This window comes from Nicotiana tabacum, chromosome 4 (assembly GCF_000715075.1).
Source record: "Nicotiana tabacum cultivar K326 chromosome 4, ASM71507v2, whole genome shotgun sequence".
NCBI lineage: Eukaryota > Viridiplantae > Streptophyta > Magnoliopsida > Solanales > Solanaceae > Nicotiana > Nicotiana tabacum.
The window spans coordinates 142,635,626-142,654,903 of NC_134083.1; the positions used below are offsets into that span (position 1 = coordinate 142,635,626).

The 19,278-nt window shown below is 39.8% G+C and overlaps 1 long non-coding RNA gene across 1 annotated transcript; it reads right to left on the minus strand.

Moving 5' to 3' along the window:
* Positions 1–4,285: 4,285 nt before the first annotated feature.
* LOC107812435 (uncharacterized) lies at positions 4,286–6,113 on the minus strand. Its single transcript, XR_012708985.1, has 2 exons — positions 5,197–6,113; positions 4,286–5,048 (listed from the first exon to the last, which is right to left on the minus strand). It is a non-coding gene; the product is annotated as an uncharacterized LOC107812435 (long non-coding RNA).
* Positions 6,114–19,278: the final 13,165 nt, after the last annotated feature.

Here is a 19,278-nt window from a genome sequence, read left to right on the forward strand (position 1 = left end):
TTCGCCTCTTGTTTTTCTTTGTGACGTATGATTAGTTGATATTTTGTAGAAATAAAAAACGACTAAGGTTTTTCTAAACCACATGAGTTGTCATAGAATAGAAAGACATTCCATTAGATTTTTGGAATTAATAGACATTCTTTTGAAACAACTATAATAAGGAGCTAGTTTTTGGCAAATATTAAGAGAATATCAGAATAGTTATCTTAAGCTATTTCTACTAAACAGTTCTTATTGAAGTTTATGTATCATAAACTGCTAAAGATTTCGATGTAATTTTCGTAATAACTACGCCCAGTTCTATTAACGTAAGTTTTGTATAATAATGATAGCTAGTTGGATCCTATAACTTTGAAGATTTATACATTTTTTGAGAAACTGGAATACTTGCATTAATACTAAGAAACAGTCATATTACAATACGCTGAGATGCCTCTTGTATACATTTACATATGCTAGCAACTAGTTGGGTGGGGTGCTTAATACTAATTAAAGTTAAAGTAGATGCGATAGCCCCAACGCTAGTATTTGCTGATAAGTGGAGCACATGGATTAACACGTAGTAACATCAGAGGCGTTTGTCTCATTCAATCTCCACCGTCCAATACAGTTGTATTCTACCAGTCATGTAGATAGATTAATTGTATTATTTTGTCATGTGTAATAATTTAGTTGGGGTGGTTACACTTTGTTAGTAGTTAGCTAGTCAAGACATTAAGTATATATACATACGGTAGCTTGTACAGTAGAAGGTTAAGCAGAAATAACAGTTTATATTTTTCACATCTCAAAATATCTGGAAGCTTCCAATGAATTTTCACATGGTATCAGATCTAAGGACTCTCGATCCAAGTTTGCTTTGATTTTTGATTTTTTCAACATTAATTCTCAAAGTTTTATGGATTTGATATCCAGTTTCATCTAAATTCACTAGATTCTACTGCAATTTCAACGCTTTCATCTTCTGGGTCAATCCTGATTTGTTGGATTCTGCTATGATTTTTGCATTTTAACCTTCCATTTATGATTCTGAATCTGAAACTGTGGTTGAAATGGAGAATATAGACTGTGATCATCCGTACTACTAGTATGCATCTGAATCCCCTAGTATGACACTCGTTTCGGCTCCTTTCAATGGATCTAGATATAGAGGATGGAGGAAATCTTTGTTAATTGCATTATCGGCAAAAAATTAGTTGGGTTTCATTGATGGAACCTTACTGTGATGACCCGATAGGTCATCTTTAAATTTAATAATTATTTTTGTATTCTTAAACCTCAAATTACACCATTCAGCTTTTCTCGACTTGTGTGCACAATCCGCAAATTTTTTGAAAAGTTTTTATGTGAAAAATTGATTAAAATGTGAAATGAAACTTCAAAACTCATTTGAGTTGACTTCGGCCAATATTTTAAGCAAACAAACCTGGATCAGGGTTTTGACGGTCCCGGAGGGTCCGTATGGTGATTTTGGACTTAGGAGCGTGTCCGTAAAATTATTTGGAAGTCCTTAGTTAAATTAAACTTGAAATGGCTAAAATAGAAATTTAAGCTTGGGAGTTTGACCGGGGAGTTGACTTTTTGATATTGGGGTCGGAATCTGATTCGGAAAATTTGAATAAGTCTATTATGTCATTTATGTTTTGTGTGCAAAATTTGAGGTCAATCGGACTTGATTTGATAGGTTTCGGCATCGAATGTAGAAGTTAAAAATTCTTAAGATTCCTTAAGCTTGAATTGGGGTATGATTCGCGGTTTTAGCGTTGTTTGACGTGATTTGAGGTTTCGACTAAGTTCGTAGGATGTTTTAGGACTTGTTGGTGTATTTGGTTGACGTCCCAAGGGCCTCGGGCGGATTTCGGATGGTTAACGGATCAAAATTTGGACTTAAGGAAACTCTAAAATTTTGGCCTTCTAGTGTAATCACACTTGCGGATTTTTGACCGCAGGTGCGAGCTCACAAAAGCGAGTCTTGCATCGCAGAAGCTTGAGGTCCGCAGAAGCGGACGATGCCTCATAGAAGCGGACGATGCCTAGCAGAAGCACGACCGCAGATACGGCACACGCATCGCAGAAGCGGAAAGGGGGAAGGGGCAGCCTCGTCGCAGAAACGGACACTTCATCGCAGAAGCGAACTCTTATCCGCAGAAGAGAGCCAGCTCGCAGAAGCGACTACCATCTCCGCAAAAGCGAAACTGCAGATGCGGTTAAGTGTCCGCAGGTGCGGAAGCACTGGACAGATTACAAAATAGAGGGTTCCGACAATTTTTGTCATTTTGGACATTTCCAACATGGGTTGAGGCTATTTGTGAGCCAGAATTCATGGAAAAACTTGAGGTAAGTCACTTGTGATCATTGTTAGTCAATAATATTGAATCACCATCGATTATTCCGACTAGATTACGTGTTTTTGAAGTAAAAATTGAGGATTTGGGCCTAGGGATTTGTAAATAAGATTTAGGGATTTGAAGGTCGAGTTGATGTTGGAATTTGGTAAAATTTATATGGTTGGACTTGTGGTTAAATGGGCGTTCATATTTTATAACTTTTGTCGGATTCTGTGATGTGGGCCCGCTGTCAATTTTTGAATTGAATTTCAGATTTTGATTGAAAAATTTAGTATTTTCATATAGAATTAGTTTCTATAATTCGTATTGAGTATATTGAATTGTTTGTGACTAGATTTGAGGCATTCAGACAACAATTCGCGAGGCAAAGGTTTATTAGAATCTTGAGTTGGTTGGAAAGCGAGGTAAGTGTCGTGGTTAACCCTGACTTGAGGTAACGAGTACTTATGCGTTGTGGTTGAGTCAAAACATGCAGGTGAAATTTGTTTATTGTGAATAATTTCCTATTTAATTAAGATATTTCTGCTTAAGTTATTATTATTTATTTGATCATTTTTCATGAAATTATTGTTGAATAATTTGGAAGGTGAGGTCGATATTCTGGTATTGAATTGATTGATAAATATATATCCCCGTATTTTAATACTCTTTCGAATTTATATTATTATTTTCATGGTAAGGAAGAGTGTAAAAGCAAGAAAGGTGATGTCGTGTAATTTCACATTATTATTTATTAAATTATGAAGTGAGGAAGAGAGTTAAAGCACGAAGGGTGATGCCGTGCCATTTCCAGAAGATAGTTAAAGCACGAAGGGTGATGTCGTGCCATTTTCAGAAGAGAGTTAAAGAACGAAGGGTGATGTCGTGCCAATCTTATTATCTATTTATCAATTTATGGAAAGAATGAGAGTAAAAGTACGAAGGGTGGTGCTGTGACATTTTCATATTATCAGCTGATCATTTTATTGTTGATGAATTAATTGGCTGCTACGTGACACTTCTCCTGCTCAAATTTCTATTTCATTCCCATTCGCATGTTCCCTCCCAAATTTATAAAGTATTATTTATTGTGTTATTGTTGCTTTGTATTTGTATATACTCGTACAAGTTGTTTATGTACGTGTCTTGTCATAGTCTCGTCACTATTTCGTCGAGGTTAGGCTCGATAATTACAGAGTACATGAGGTCGGTTGTACTCATACTACACTCTGCACTTCTTGTGCAGATTTTGAAGTTGGTCCCAGTGGCGTACCATAGACCTGCTCGGATTCAGCCACCCAGAGGAGACTTGAGGCATAACTGCACACCGTCCGCAGTTCTGAAGTCCCCTTCTATCTTATCTTAATTGTGTATTATCTTTCAAACAATTTGAATTTTATTCAGACCTTTATTTGTATTATTTTCGTAGCTCGTGCACTTGTGACACCAAATTCCGGGATGTATTTGGATGATTCAGTTGTTATTGTCTTCCGCACTTTATTTCAGTAATCGACTTCCGTTTAATTTGATTTGTTTAAAAATGGCTAAGATTATTTTAACGTTAGCTTTCCTAGCAAGTAAAATGTTAGGTGTCATCACGGTCCTGAAGGTGAGAATTTCGGATCATGACACTTACTTAGGCCCAAAGATAGAACACCAGACCTTAAATCCTAGAATAGGTGTAATGACATAGTGTTCGCATGGTTGCTCAATTCACTAACAGTTGAAATTAGGTCAAGTGTAATTCATTCCAAATCTGTGAGGATTTTATGGAAACAGTTTGAGAACATGTATGGATAATCCAATCTAGCACAATCATTTGAATTGAAAAAATAATTGTTAAAAACTGTGCAAGGATCGAGTAACATTGCAACATATTTTAACAAAATGAAAGCTATATGGGATGAGATAAAACTCATTGACTCTAGGCCAATATGCACGTGTGTGGACTGTAAGTGTAGTACAATTGAGAAGAATCATGAAATTGAAGAAAGACAAAAATTAGTTTAGTTTCTGATGGGATTAAACGAGACATACATTGGAATTAGAGGAAACATCATGATGATGCAACCTTCCCCAACCATTGACAGAGCATATTACTTACTATTACAAGAAGAACGACAGAGGAGTATACAAATTATAGCTCAATATCCTAGTGATTCTAGTTCATTTGTTGTGCCTGGGCAATATTTTGGTCAAGGCAGGCAGAAACCTAATCCTAATAGAGGGAATGGGGCTGTCCCTTACAAAAATAACTAGGAACAATGAAAGAATCTTTTTTGTAACTATTTCCAGAAGCTAGGTCATACTATTGAGAGATGTTTTAAGCTCCATGGGTATCCACAAAATGCTAAAAATACTGGTAATAGGCAGAACACGTATCACTCTTCAGCTCAAGAAAATGCAGTGTTTTTAGATGAGAATGTCAGGCAGATGCATACTAATAAAACTGAAGCTACAATTGGAGTTACTCAAGGTCAGCTTGCTCAATTAATGGAAATGCTTCAACAAGTTAAAGTTGGTCAACACACAACATCATCTTCTGAAACTCATGCCACTGCTAATTGTGCTGGTATATTTCTGTCTCATTCCAATTCTCTTCCTCAATCTACCAAAACTCACTTTTCGATTATCGACTCTAGCCATCTGAACATATGAGCTTTGATCTAACCATTATGAATAGTGTAAAACACTTGGCTAGGCCTATCAATGCGACCTTACCTAATTCTCAAAGGGTCAAGGTCACACATGCAGGACAAGTCATTGTTCATCCTTAATTGACTCTACAAATAGTCCTATTTGTACCAGATTTTAAGTACAACTTGATTTCTATACATAAACTTTGTAATTAATTTCAGTCCATTCTTACCTTCAGTGATTCTTCTTGTTTCTTGCAGGGCCTTTCCTTAAGGAGGCCTCTGGTTCTTGGTGAAATCCAGGCTGGACTGTATCTTCTTCATTCTACTCATCATCCTGTTGCTTCCTCTGATTCCCTACAAATAGCTCAGAAAACTTTAGATTCTCAATTTTTTTCTAATAAAGTGTCTGCTAAGTCTCATACTTTACATTCAGTGTCTAATTCCATTATTTCTATGTCTAATTGTACTTATTCTTGCAGCGATTTATGGAACATTAGATTGGGGCATTTGCCTCAATCAAGAATGAAGTATATTCCTGGTTGTATGCAGCACAACTCTAGTATGAATGATTTTCCTTGTACTATATGTCCTTTGGCTAGACAACACAAATTGCCTTTTCCCATTAGTACCAGTTTCACCTCACATATTTTTGAATTGATTCATATAGATACATGGGGAACATATAAAGCAATACTCATGATGGCTTTAAGTACTTCCTCACTATAGTAGATGACTATGGTAGGGGTACTTGGACCTACATGTTTATTACTAAAAGCAATGCCTTTACTGTTTTGCAGTCTTTTATTTCTATGGTTGAAACACAGTTTTAACACCAAAATTAAAAAGATTAGGTCAGACAATGCCCTTGAACTGGGCAGTAATTCTACTACTGTTTACTTTATTTCTAAAGGCATCATTCACCAGACCTCATGTGTTGCCACCCTTCAACAAAATGGTATTGTAGAAAGGAAGCACAAATACCTCTTGGAAACATGTAGAGCCCTAATATTTCAGTCCAAAGTCCGTATTTGCTATTGGGTGAGTGCTTGTTGACTTCTACCTTCCTAATAAACAGGTTCCCTACCAAGATTCTTCAATACAAAACCCCTTTATGAGGTTCTTTTTTACAAACCTCCTCATTATACTTTCCTTGATTTAAGTGTGGGGTATTGATGATAGGCTATAATTGTGTATTTTGGCCATTAATTGCACTCTAATTTGCTGTACTTTACTAGTGTTTGAGCTTTAAATGGTATTATTTTTCATTAAGTGCGTGCTTTATGTTTTGTAGGAGCGATTCCGAGTTACGATGATGTTGTGGAGCGAATTCGAGCTATTTTGGATCTTTGAAGTATGAGTAAAAGCCCATGGATTACGTCGGGATCGTAATCGAGGATCAACGGACAATAATCCACTTAACGAAGAGAAACTGGAATTAAATAGCAGGAAGCCACCTAGGTGCGCGACCGCGCACTGGGCGCACTAGTGGAGCAGAACACTGTCCAAAGTGTGCGGCCATATGCACGATCACCTGCCCAAGTGCGAGGTCGCGCATGTCCAGTCCGGAAAACATTTCCAAGCCTATTTTGTAATTTTAGAGGCGACTCATCTTGACCTATATGAAGCCCAGCTTGTCTAAAAAGAGGGTATCTTAGATTTTTAGAACAACTTTTGGGAGAGAAGAAGGAAGGAAGCAACGAAAACGCAAAATACTTGATCAAATTCATTCAATACAGAAGTTTGTTTGAATTTGGAAATTGTAATGTCTTCTTGGTCTTCTAATACTCTTGCGATGAATACTTTCTCCATTATGGAGTAATCTTTCGTAGGGTTATTTACGGATGTTGTGATTTGACTATCGTTTTGGGTTTTACTCTATGTTAACTGCCCGAATTCATTAAATGGGTTATTAATTAAATAGCAAGGCTTATTGTGGGTTTACTTTAATCGAAGGAGAGGTTTTACTGATATTCGCATTGTTCCATATTGTTTGGGTTGATTTTACGCCTCTTCTAGGTGATCGAAAGAGTTTAGAGAGTTATCAATTGACTCAGTTTAGAAGAATAATCGAGAGATGTTCGTCGAAAGATCATTCATTCACTATTTTGTGCATATGTTCATATGACCTGTTATTAGGTTGATCAAAGGAATCTCATTCATTCAGAATAAGAATTTGAATCCCTAAAGTAGCCTAATCATCTGCTGAAATCGAAGGAGTCAATAGAAGTTAAGAATGAACTTAACCCAGAGTTACCCGGAACATTAGTTGATCACATATCTTGTCACAACCCTTACTTCTCACCCTGATATTAAATCATTGCTACTAGTCATTAAAGTGTCATTAGTTTCTTACAATTGATAATCTTAGTTTTATTTGTACGATAATAACATCAATCAAAGGTTTATTATCCTGGATAGTATTGAGTTGAAGATTTATTATAACATTATTTAAACTAATCCTTATGGAGACGATTTAATACAATACTATCTTTGACTAGCGAGCCTAAGTTTTATACACCGGTTTTGCGCTCATCAAATTTTGGCGTCGTTGCCGGGAATAGGCGATTAATAGTGTTTAAATTAATTTTCAGTGCTAATTCAGGAACAACTTTATTTTATTTTTATTTTTTTACGCTCTTCTCATCTGTGTGCAGGAAACATGTTAAGTTCAGTGGTATATGACTCGATCCTCTTCAAAGGATTTGGTGCCATACGACCCAGAGTTAGACAAGCACTTGAGGCAGTTGAGAAGAGAGAAATGATCGAGTGGATTGTTGTTAGGTCAGCCTTCAACTCAAAATACAATGGTGAACAACAAAGAAGTTGTGGACCTAGATACGAAAGAGGTAGCTCAGCAACAGGAAGCACGATTAGCAGCTGAAGCAGACGGTAGAATTGTAGATTAAACGGATGATGGGGGTCGAAGGTTCAATCCCAACCAAAACATGATCGAGGATGAATTTTAAAATGTAGTTCTGAGGCCTGGGAGATCGCTAGGAGATATTCTAAACCGGTGTACTACCAACAACAGTCTAGTTTGAGGACTCTACCAATCATTGCCAACAATTTTGAACTCAAACAGGGAGTCATCCAGACCATTAAGAACAATTGCATTTTCATACGCGTCCAGTCTAAACTCCAATGCATTCATCTGCGCCAACCTGTGTTCACCTACAAGACTAAGATCAAGATTAAGCATCTTCATTGCCTAATAAGCTTTATGTTCTATCTCAACGGGTAGGTGATATGATTTTCCATACACTAGTTTGAATGGTGAAGTCCCTATAGTTGTTTTGAACGCAGTTTTGTGCACCCATAGAGCTTCTTCCAACTTTGCCGAACAATCCTTAAGAGAAGCACTAACCGTTTTTCCAAGAACACGGGAGTTTAGACTGGACGCGTATGAAAATGCACGGATTTTCAAGAAAAGACTAAAAGGAGGCATGATCGTCTCATTAAGCCAAATGAGTTTCATGAAGGGGACAAAGTCTTACTGTACAATAGTAAACTCAGACTATTCCCCAGAAAATTTAGGTCTAGATGGACCGGACCGTATGTGGTGAAACATGTATCACCATATGGGGCAATTGAGATCCAGAACCAAGACGGAACGGAAAGTTTCAAAGTGAATGGGCACAAACTAAAACCGTATATTGCTGGAGAATTTGCTCAGTAATCCCTGAGCATCAAAATTAGTTGAGGATACCTGGTTGAGTCACCTGGGGGGAACCTCACGCATTTGGTCGCCAATGTTATACGAAGTGGGACGTGTGCGGCCGCACATATTATGGGGTGACCGCACACCTGGTCGCGCATTTTCACAAGTGTACTGCCTCAAGTGTGCGACCGCGCACCTACCGCGCTTCAGGTAAGTTTTTCCCTTTTGATTTTAATTTCGGACTTTCCCTTCTCAAAACCCCCCAATTCTAAAATTCCATCTTTCTCTCCCCTACACTAAACAACCCTAATTTGACCCCCCCCCCCTCCCCCGTCTTCTCTCACCCCCTCTCCGTAAGACAAACAACACTCTCTCATCTTCTCCCTTCACCCAACCTCACGCATTTTCTCTCCCAAGTCCCTTCAGGTAAGTGAAATGCTTTCTCTCTCTTTTTTTTAGTTATTGTATTTGATTTTGCTTGTGTTGTAGAAGATTTTGTTTTTTGTTTTATCTCTTTTTTTGCTCCTTTCTTGTGGGGTGGAAGACAAGTTCCAACATAGAGACTGACTATATAGTAGTTGGGTGTGACATTGGTGTATCTTTGGTTTATTTAGGGATGAAATTGAGTTGTGGGGGTTAGGAAGACCTGTGCTTGTTATGTGTTTGTGAAATTACCTTAATGAGATTATGTGTAATATTTTGACCAACTGTAAGGGTGAAGTCTGAGTATCCTCTCTTGGTTCCCCATGTGATTCATTAACTAATAGTTGGCGGTTTGTGCAGGTACTATGGCGCCATCCAAGAAACGAAAAACAACAGGTGCCTCCACAAGTGGTCAAGCGGGCACATCCCGATCACAAGCTTCGGCATCTGCTGGCCCGTATGATCAGAAAAAGTCTGTATCTTAGGAAGCCCAAGAACGAATCCAACACAAGGAGAGCAAAAAGCCCATACCGAAGAGGAGAATTGATATTGTGTCCCTCCAAAATGACTATCCCCGTGCATATCATGAATTGGTCAGGCGCGACTTGGGGATATTCTTTGAAGAACCTGACGAGGCGAACTTAATGGTTGTTCGGGAGTTTTATGCAAACTACCGGAAACATGACGCACATGTCTGCACAGTCAGTAAAAAGAGTGTGGACTTCTCCAAAGAGGCCATCCGAAGGACCTATCATTTGTCGGAATTCGAGGAAGATCCGGATACAGGTGACTACTACGCCACGCATAACAGAGAACCATATATGTGGCGACTGTTCTTCGCAACCATTTGTGTACCTAGCAAAGAGGTAGTGTGGATAAAGGAGGGGCAAAATTTTCACTTGGCTTTGCTAACCTTTGAAGGGAAGTGATGGCTCTACATTATCAATAACCGCCTGCTGCCTTCAGGAAACACCACTGAGGTGAATGGTCCTAGGGCGGCTTTGATTTGGTGCTTTGTCAATGGCCACGATTTTAACTGTGGCTTGGATCCTTTAGGATGAGATGTTGATTCATTGTCCTGTGCAGTGGTATGGGTTCTTTTTCCCATCATTAGTCACTCGGTTATGTCGTGGGGCACGAGTACTGGAAAACAGGGACTTGGATAGAAAAGTAAAGCGCGAACATAAATTCTGGGCTGATAAAGTTATAATCGGGAAGAACCCTGCAGGGCCTGCTGAGGTGGATAGCGAGGAATCTGATGCGCCAGAAGAGGGCAATGAGGATGTCGTTGCTTCTCTACCACATGAGCCGGATGTTTGGGTAACTTCAGGTGGCAGTTGGGACATGGGAATGAGCGCTTTAGAGCAGGATATGGCGGGAAAGCGTACCTCTGTCACTGATTTGGGTACTCGAATGGACGCCCTTGCTACACAGAATGCCAAATCCGAGAAGACGATCATGGCATGGCTACGTGCACTTGGCCGGGCTTGTCAGTTGGACCCCAGAACCATCTCCGATACGGATTGACTTGATCAGGGGAGTTTTCTTCATCTTTGCATTTTTCTTCATGTGTCATAGGGACATGCCACCATTTAAAGTGTGGGGTGGGTATGTAAGGCCCCGTGAAATATTTCCTAAAATTCGGGGTTTCGTGATGTCGGGGTAGGCGTAGAGGTTAATAATAGTAGATCAAGCCATGATCAGACGCCATGCCGCACACATAGTGGTGACTGTGCTGGAAATTATAATGAAATTATAGTTATAGTTGATGTCTCAAATGAGATGACCAAACCGATCGGGTCGTGATCGGACTCCATATAAGAATATGGTGGTATTGTGAATTATGGTATATCGGCTCTAAAGATCACCCAACCTAATAACATGGAAATTGACTTGAGAACCTATGTGATCCTTATTTGATGTTTTAGTATTGTTTGAAGCTCTTATTGAACTCATGACTGTTTCCCCCTTGTATTATTATTCATTCTATTGAGATGGTGTTTAGTTTTACATACTAGTACTATTCGACAGTACTAACGTCCCTTTTGCCGGGGGCGCTGCATCTTTAAATGAATGTAAGTGGTTCTGGTATTTTCGACAAGGATCTTAGGGGAGCTATCCAGATGCTGACACAGATAGTGGCTTCTCAGGCCCAAATATCAAATGTTGCACCCACTTCTTCTAGCCAACAAGGGGATTCTAGTGGTTCCAGAGTGAACAGGTTTCTTTAGTTGGATCCTCCGATGTTCAAGGGTGCTAATCCCAAGGAGGACCCATAGTACTTCATTGATGAGATGCATAAGACTCTCCGGGTTATGCACTCTACCGAGATGGGGGGAGTGAGGTTGGCCGCCTAGCGCCTGAAAGGGGTGGCCTATTCTTGGTTTGAGCTGTGTGAGGACTCTCGAGAGGAAGGGAGACCTCCAGCGAGGTGGAGTAAGTTTGCTGACGCTTTCATAGACCATTTCCTACCTGCCGAGACTAGGGCAGCCCGTGCCACAGAGTTTGAGAACCTTAAACAAGGTAGTAAAAGTGTATGGGAGTATCACATGGAGTTCGCGCGTCTGTATAAATATGACATTCTCATGTTGCCTACTATAGAGGCTAGAGTGCGCCGGTTTGTGCAAGGCCTTATCCCCTTGGTTATCAATGAGGCCGCCACAACTTCCTTGAATTATGATATAAACTATGGGAAGATGGTAGCATTTGCTCAAGCTATAGAGAACAATTGAAGAACAGAATGGAGCGACAGGGTAACAGCAAGGCCCGGTCTGCGAGAAACTTTGGGGAGTCATTTGGTGGGGGCAAGATCAACTTTTAGGGGAGGGTAATCAGGGCCATCCCAGTCATTTTCTCAGTCTTCAGCCAGTGCACCGCCAGCAGGGTCCAGTCAGAAGCAGGGAAGTCATTTCAGGCCCAATCAGGGCAGCAGAGGACCCTACCAGCAGAGCCAATCATGAGAAAGATTCCAGCAGCAGCGCAAGCCCCCATGCCCCAGGTGTGTGAAGATGTACTTGGGGATCTGCTACATGGACCTACCTATATGTCACGGGTGCAGATTGAGGGGTCATATTCAAAGGGAGTGTCTTTCAACCCGCCAGGGTGCGGGCAGGGGCACAACACAGCCATCCAGTTCTGCAGCTGCTACATCTTCAACACCCCCTCTAGCTCGAGACACTCTAGCACCAGTAGGGCATGGTGCAGCTAGGGGTGGTGCGCAGGGTTCTGGAGGACTCAGCCGTTTCTATGCTATGAGTGGTCGCCAGAGTGCAGAGGCTTCTCCAGATGTTGTCACAGGTATATTGACTGTCCAATCTCATGATGTATATGCTCTTATTGATCCTGGTTCCACTTTGTCCTATGTTACCCCTTATGTTGCTATGGAATTTGGGATAGAAATGGAATAGCTTCCTGAGTCGTTCTCTGTATCTACTCTGGTTGGCGAGTCTATTATGGGCACTTTAAATTTCTGGTAATGTCTTTTCAGGACCTGGTATGGGCACTTTGAATTTCTGGTAATGTCTTTTGGGCTAACAAATGCCCCAGCAGCTTTCATGGATCTTATGAATCGGGTTTCAAGACTTTTCTTGATTCCTTTGTGATAGCGTTCATTGACGATATTCTTGTATATTCACAAGGTCGAGAGGACCATGCTGATCATCTCGGGGGAGTTTTGCAGACTCTTCATCAGCACTAATTGTACGCGAAATTTTCAAAACGTGAATTTTGGCTCGAATCTGTCACATTCTTGGGTCATGTTGTCTCCAGAGAAGGAATTAAGGTTGATCTTCAAAAGATTGCAGCGGTGAAGAATTGGCCTACACCTGCAATACCAACCGAGATTCGCAGTTTCTTCGGCTTAGCAAGGTATTATAGGAAGTTTGTGAATGGGTTCTCTACTCTTGCCTCTCCGTTGGCTAAATTGACTCATAAAGCGGTTAAGTTTCAATGGTCCGATGCTTGTGAAAGGAACTTCCAGGAGTTGAAATCAAGATTGACTACGGCGCTGGTGTTGACCCTGCCAGAGGGTACAGATGGGTTTGTGGTATATTGTGATGCTTCAAGGATGAGGCTTTGGTGTGTGCTAATGCAACACGGCAAGGTTATAGCTTATGCTTCTAGGCAACTCAAGAATCATGAAAAAGCTATCAAACACATGACTTAGAACTTGCGTCGGTGGTTTTTGCATTGAAGATTTGGCATTATTATTTGTATGGGGTCCATGTGGATGTATTCACGGACCACAAGAGTCTTCAATATATTTTCAAACAAAGCGAGCTGAATCTGAGGCAGAGAAGATGGCTTGAGTTACTCAAGGATTACGACATTGATATCCTATATCACCCGGGAAAAGCCAATATTGTAGCGGATGCTCTTAGCCGAAAAATCTATGGGTAGTTTGGCTCACTTGGAGGCATGTCAAAGGCAGTTGGCCAGGGAGATTCACCAGTTAGCTAGCTTGGGAGTTCGTCTTGCTGGCTCTATTAAAGGAGGGGTAATTGTACAAAATAGGGCTGAATCATTGCTTGTCGTGGAAGTCAAAAAGAAGCAATACCACGATACATTGTTGGTACAACTGAAGGAGGGGATTCATAAACATAAAACTATGACCTTTACTCTTGGCATGGATGATGGTACACTAAGGTACCAAGGGTGACTATATGTTCCAAGTGTAGATGGTCTCCAGGAAAGAATCATGATCGAGGCTCACACTTCCAGGTATTCCGTGCACCCGGGCTCTACAAAGATGTATCATGATCTCAAAAAAGTCTATAGGTGGAATGACATGAAAATAAATGTGGAGGACTTTATGGCAAGGTGTCCGAATTGTCAGCAAGTAAAGGCCGAACACCAACGGCCTGGTGGATTGGCACAGAACATAGAAATTCCAATGTGGAAGTGAGAAATGATTAATATGGGTTTTGTGGTAGGACTACCACGTACTCCGTGCAAGCTTGACTCAATTTGGGTGATTGTGGACCGACTCACGAAATCAGCACACTTCTTGCCAGTTAAATCTACCGACATAGCGGAACAATATGCTTAGTTGTATATCAAGGAAATAGTCAGGTTGCATGGCACTCTAGTTTCTATAATCTCCGATCGAGGAGCTCAGTTCACGACAATATTTTGGAAGAAATTTCAGCAAGGTTTGGGTACTCAGGTGAATCTTAGTACAGCCTTCCATCCACAGACCGATGGGCATGCAGAGCGGACTATTCAAACAATTGAGGACATGTTGCGTGCTTGTGTTCTCGACTTCAAGGGTAGATGGGACGATCATTTTCCACTCATATAGTTTGCTTATAACAACAGCTTTCATGCTAGTATTCAGATGGAACAATTTGAGGCATTATATAGTAGGAGATGTAGATCTCCCATTGGGTGGTTCGAGATTGGGGAAGCTGAGTTGATAGGACCAGACCTCGTGCATCAGGCTATGAAAAAGTTTAAAATGCTTAAGAAGTAGTTGAAAACTGCTCAGAGTCATCAAAAATCCTATTCGGATGTTCGTCGTATAGACTTAGAGTTCAAAGAAGATGATTGGGTATTCTTGAAGGTTTCCTCCATGAAGGGTATAATGCGGTTTGGAAGGAAAGGTAAATTGAGTCTGAGGTATGTCGGGCAGTACAAAATCATTCAGAGGATTGGTCAGGTGGCGTACAAGCTTGAGCTACCAACCGAGATGTCATTAGTGCACCCGGTGTTCCATGTGTCTATGTTGAAGAAGGTAGTTGGAGATCCGTCAGCTATTGTGCCGGTTTAGACCATTGAAGTTAATGAAGAACTATCGTATGAAGAAATTCCCATTTCTATTATTAATCAGCAAGTCCGAAGGTTGAGAAATAAAGAGATTGCATCCGTGAAAGTGCTATGCCAAAACCAGCAGGTTGAAGAGGCTACTTGGGAAGCCGAGGAAGAAATGAAGAAAAAGTATCCTTATTTGTTTGAATAGCCATGTATTTATAAAGTCGTAATTTATGAAAATTCTAAGAGTTACTTTCCATGAATTATGGATTATTTGTACAGTTGATATTAAGGATGTTCCTTTCCTGGTAATATATTGCTTGTGAGGCCACAGTTGTCGTTGATATGTTTTAAGGATGTGTTTCTGGGCTCTCTGACAGGTGGATAGGCCTAGTTACAAGGAAAACTCTGGTGAAATATTTGTAAATTTAGGGAGTTAGCCAAATTTGGGATTATTGGTCTGTGGTGTAAAAACTGAGTTGCATAAGATGCTAATAGTGAACCTTGACCCTCACTCGAGGACGAATGATCTTAAGTGGGGGAGGATGTAAGGCCCCGTGAAATTTTTTCTAAAAATCAGGGTTCCGTGATGCCAGACGTTTTGGATTCAACAGTGAGCTGGGGAGTTGAAGGAAAATATTTTGCAGAAATAGGTATTTCTGCGGCCCATTATGCGGCCACATAATCACTCTGCAGGCCGCCCGTAGAGTGAAGCAACTACTTGGGCCATTTTGATGTCAATTTCGCAGCCAACTATGCGACCGCATAACCATTTCGCGGGCCGCACTTTTGTCGCACAATCAGCCTTAGGATTTTTGCGAAGGGAGGTTCAGCGGTACATTATGTGACCGTAGAATAGGTCTGCGGGCCGCATAACTACCGCAGACCCAGACAGATATTTTCTAGTATTTGGCACCAAATTGTGCGGCCGATATGCAGATAGCATATCCATTCTGTGGTCGCATATGCAACAGCATACCCTGTTCCGGAGCTTCATTTTGGGGGGTTTTAAACCTGGCCCTATTTCGTTAAAACATATGCCATAGTCCATTTTGAGTATATTTCTGATATTTTTAGAGTGGGGAAGTAACCTTCAACCTAATATCCAACAATTCTTGCTCAATCCTTGAAGATTATCAAGAAAGTCTTCACCCTAAAGGTAAGAATCTATGTCCTAGCTCTCAATTTCGAAAATTTACAAACAAAATGGGATAATTTGAAAGACAATTCTTAGGTATGGGAGTTGTTATCTTGCATGCATGTGTTATCAAATAATGTAGGAAGGTTGTGGGTTAAAAATGGTAGAGAATGGGTTGAGGAGTGATGGAATCTTTCGTAAAAGGGCCTTAAAATATTAATGCACGCCTAGGGTTTGATAATGTGCTCAAATGAGCTAGATTCATGACCATCTTCCTAATTTTGGTCCAACTTGTTATATTTCTAAAATAGATCGAAGTGCTAAGAATTCTGGAACGTTTTAAAGTCTAAAGGAAGATCAATTGAGGTATGTTGGTTAAACCCCCTTCTTCTTAGAATCGAATCCCACGGTGTTCATGTAATTAGTGTAAGTCCCAAATTGATCATTATAGAATTGGCTATTCCTAATGTGTTTGTGTTGAAGGAAGTATGTTCAATATTTATTCTAAATGCTTCATCATGTCATTTTTCCATTTGAGGATGTGTTCAAAATATGGAATATTATGCCAACTTGTATGAAAAGCCTTTAGGTGCCTAAGATTCCCAAATTGCTCATATGTGAATTTAATGTCTTGAATGGGAAGTCTTTTTGTTGTTGATAATGATAATGATGTTTGAATGTGGAAAGGGGAACTGGAATTATGAAATACAGCCAAGTTCCAAGAATGACTTTATAATTGTGGTCACTAGTGCCAATGAATTGAAAGGGTGTGAAAGAAGTATGATGTGAGAAGATTGACTGAAAATGGTAATGTCTCGGGTGAGACGGCCTAGCCGATCGGGTCGTGATCGGACTCCGTATAAGAATATGGTGGTATTGTGAATTATGGTATATTGGCTCTAAAGATCACCCAACCTAATAACATGGAAATTGACTTGAGAACCTATGTGATCCTTATTTGATGTTTTAGTATTGTTTGAAGCTCTTATTGAACTCATGACTGTTTCCCCCTTGTATTATTATTCATTCTACTGAGATGGTGTTTAGTTTTACATACTAGTACTATTCGACAGTAGTAACGTCCCTTTTGCTGGGGGAGCTGCATCTTTAAATAGATGCAGGTGATTCCATAGCAGGCAGTGTTGATCAGCGATAGTGGTACATCCTCTTCCCAACAGACTTGGTAGCCCCACTTTATCCCGGTCATGTATTGTATCTTTTCTTCATATTATAATCATGTTTTGAGATATAGCCGGGGTCTTGTTGCCGGTACTATTATAACTCTTTTATATATCTCTTAGAGGCTCCGTAGACACTATGTGGGTTGTACATGGGTGCTAGAAAAGTCAAACAGATTATGTTGTATCTTGAATCTTAAAAATGATGTAACTAATGAGACGATTCAGTATTGTATATATGATCTTCCTACTGTCTAATTAATGTAATCATGTCTTCTCTTGATCATGGTTGAGTTGGGTAGAAAGTATCTAACAGGCCTGCCCGACCGGGTTTACTCGGTTGAGCGCCGGTCGCACCCCCGAGTTTGGAGGCGTGACAGGGGAATATTTGTATGTTGTATATATATGAGTTTTGTTTTGGTAGTTGTAATTTGTTTTGGTTAGTTGTATATACATGTATGTTGTATATACATGAGTTTTGTTTTGGTAGTTGTAATTTGTTTTGGTTAGTTGCAGTAGTTAGAAAAAGAAAAGAAAAAAATACCTAAATATCCCGACGATTGATATCATTCGACGGGTTTCTTGAGGGAATAAATACGAAATAAAAAGACAAAAAGATTTTCTCCTTTTAGTTAGTGTATTAATTCCCCCTTTGTTTTTTTTGTGCCGCAGTTCTTTTTCAAGGGTTTTGATTGATCCAGGTGTAGTTAGTTTTTTTCTGTTAGGAGTAGGTACCCTTAGCTCTGGTTTAAATGGAAGCAACATCTCTGGACTCTATTATGCCTTGAGAATAGTGAGTGCTCTAGTTGTGACGCTTAAGCTCAGTTTTTGACTCTTGTAGAAGTACCTTAAATTGTATGTTCTTGACTTTGCTTAACTGCTTTGATTGGAGTGTCTTGATGAGTCCGATACTAAGTGAGTATGTGCCATGTGTGGGTGAGGTTTTGTATTATTCTGTGTATTGCATTCGATGTGTAGAACTTGTCATGTGTGTTTGCAAAGTGAAATAGTAGTTAATTCAGTCTTGGAAGTGAGATAGGCATTTCTTTGTCGAACCAGTTATATACCTTATCCACCTAATTTTTATGTATCTTAGTTAACCCCTTTGAGCCTATAATCTTGTTTCTTTGGCAACCAAATTTCGAGCCTTACTCATTTGCATGAATTTGAACCGTTTACTTCCCATTAACACTTGAAATTGTCGTGAACTTTCTAGACGTTGAAGTGTGGGGTGGTTGGTTTAAATTTAGAGTGAAACTAATAAAATAAGGATACAGGTGCACTAGTTTGAAAAAGTAAGAGCCACTTAAATTAAAGAAAAAAAAAAGTGAATTGTTGTGCAAAATATTCTTTGATAGTGGTGACCCTTGATGTAAGTGTGCTTAAAGAAGTAGGGGTTAAAATATATATTGATGTGAAGGTGGAGTATGGTTTGACATAAGTATGGGGTCTTGAATGGTTAAGTATATGTATTAAAAGTGCTTAGGGAGGTGTAGTCACTCTCATATCCAAATGTATTCTACCCGTCCCGCAGCCTACATTACAACCAATTAAAGTCCTAATTGATCATTAACTGAATGAACTCAATTAGTAGAGTAGTACACTACGGGCAAGCCTATGGTACGTCTTTTGTGGCATATGAATGTTATTTCTGAGAGTAATTGAATTTTTTCTATCTTGAGTTCCTAATTGTTCTTAATGTCTTTTTTGTGTGGAATTACTCTCTATGGTTGTGTGAGGGCACTGGATTCACGAAGAAAAGGTAAAGCTTGACCTCTATGTTAGAGTAAGTGAGCGGGTTATAGATAATGCTTGGTACTTTTGAGTCAAATCTTGAGGTTAAGATGTTACGATATTGTACCTAATCTGTTTGAGTGATGTTGAAAGTATTCTAGGTGAAGTGTAATTTGATTGCTAGAGGGCGAGCAATGGTTTAAGTATGGGTTATTGACGGTAGGCTATAATTACGTATTTTGGCCATTAATTGCTCTCTAATTCACTGCACTTTACTAGTGTTTGAGCTTTAAATGGTATTATTTTGCACTGAGTGTGTGTTTTATGCTTTGTAGGAGTGATTTCGAGTTACGATGAAGTTGTGGAGCGAATTCGAACTATTCTGGAACTTTGAAGTCTGAGTAAAATCCCATGGATTAAGCTGGGATCGTAA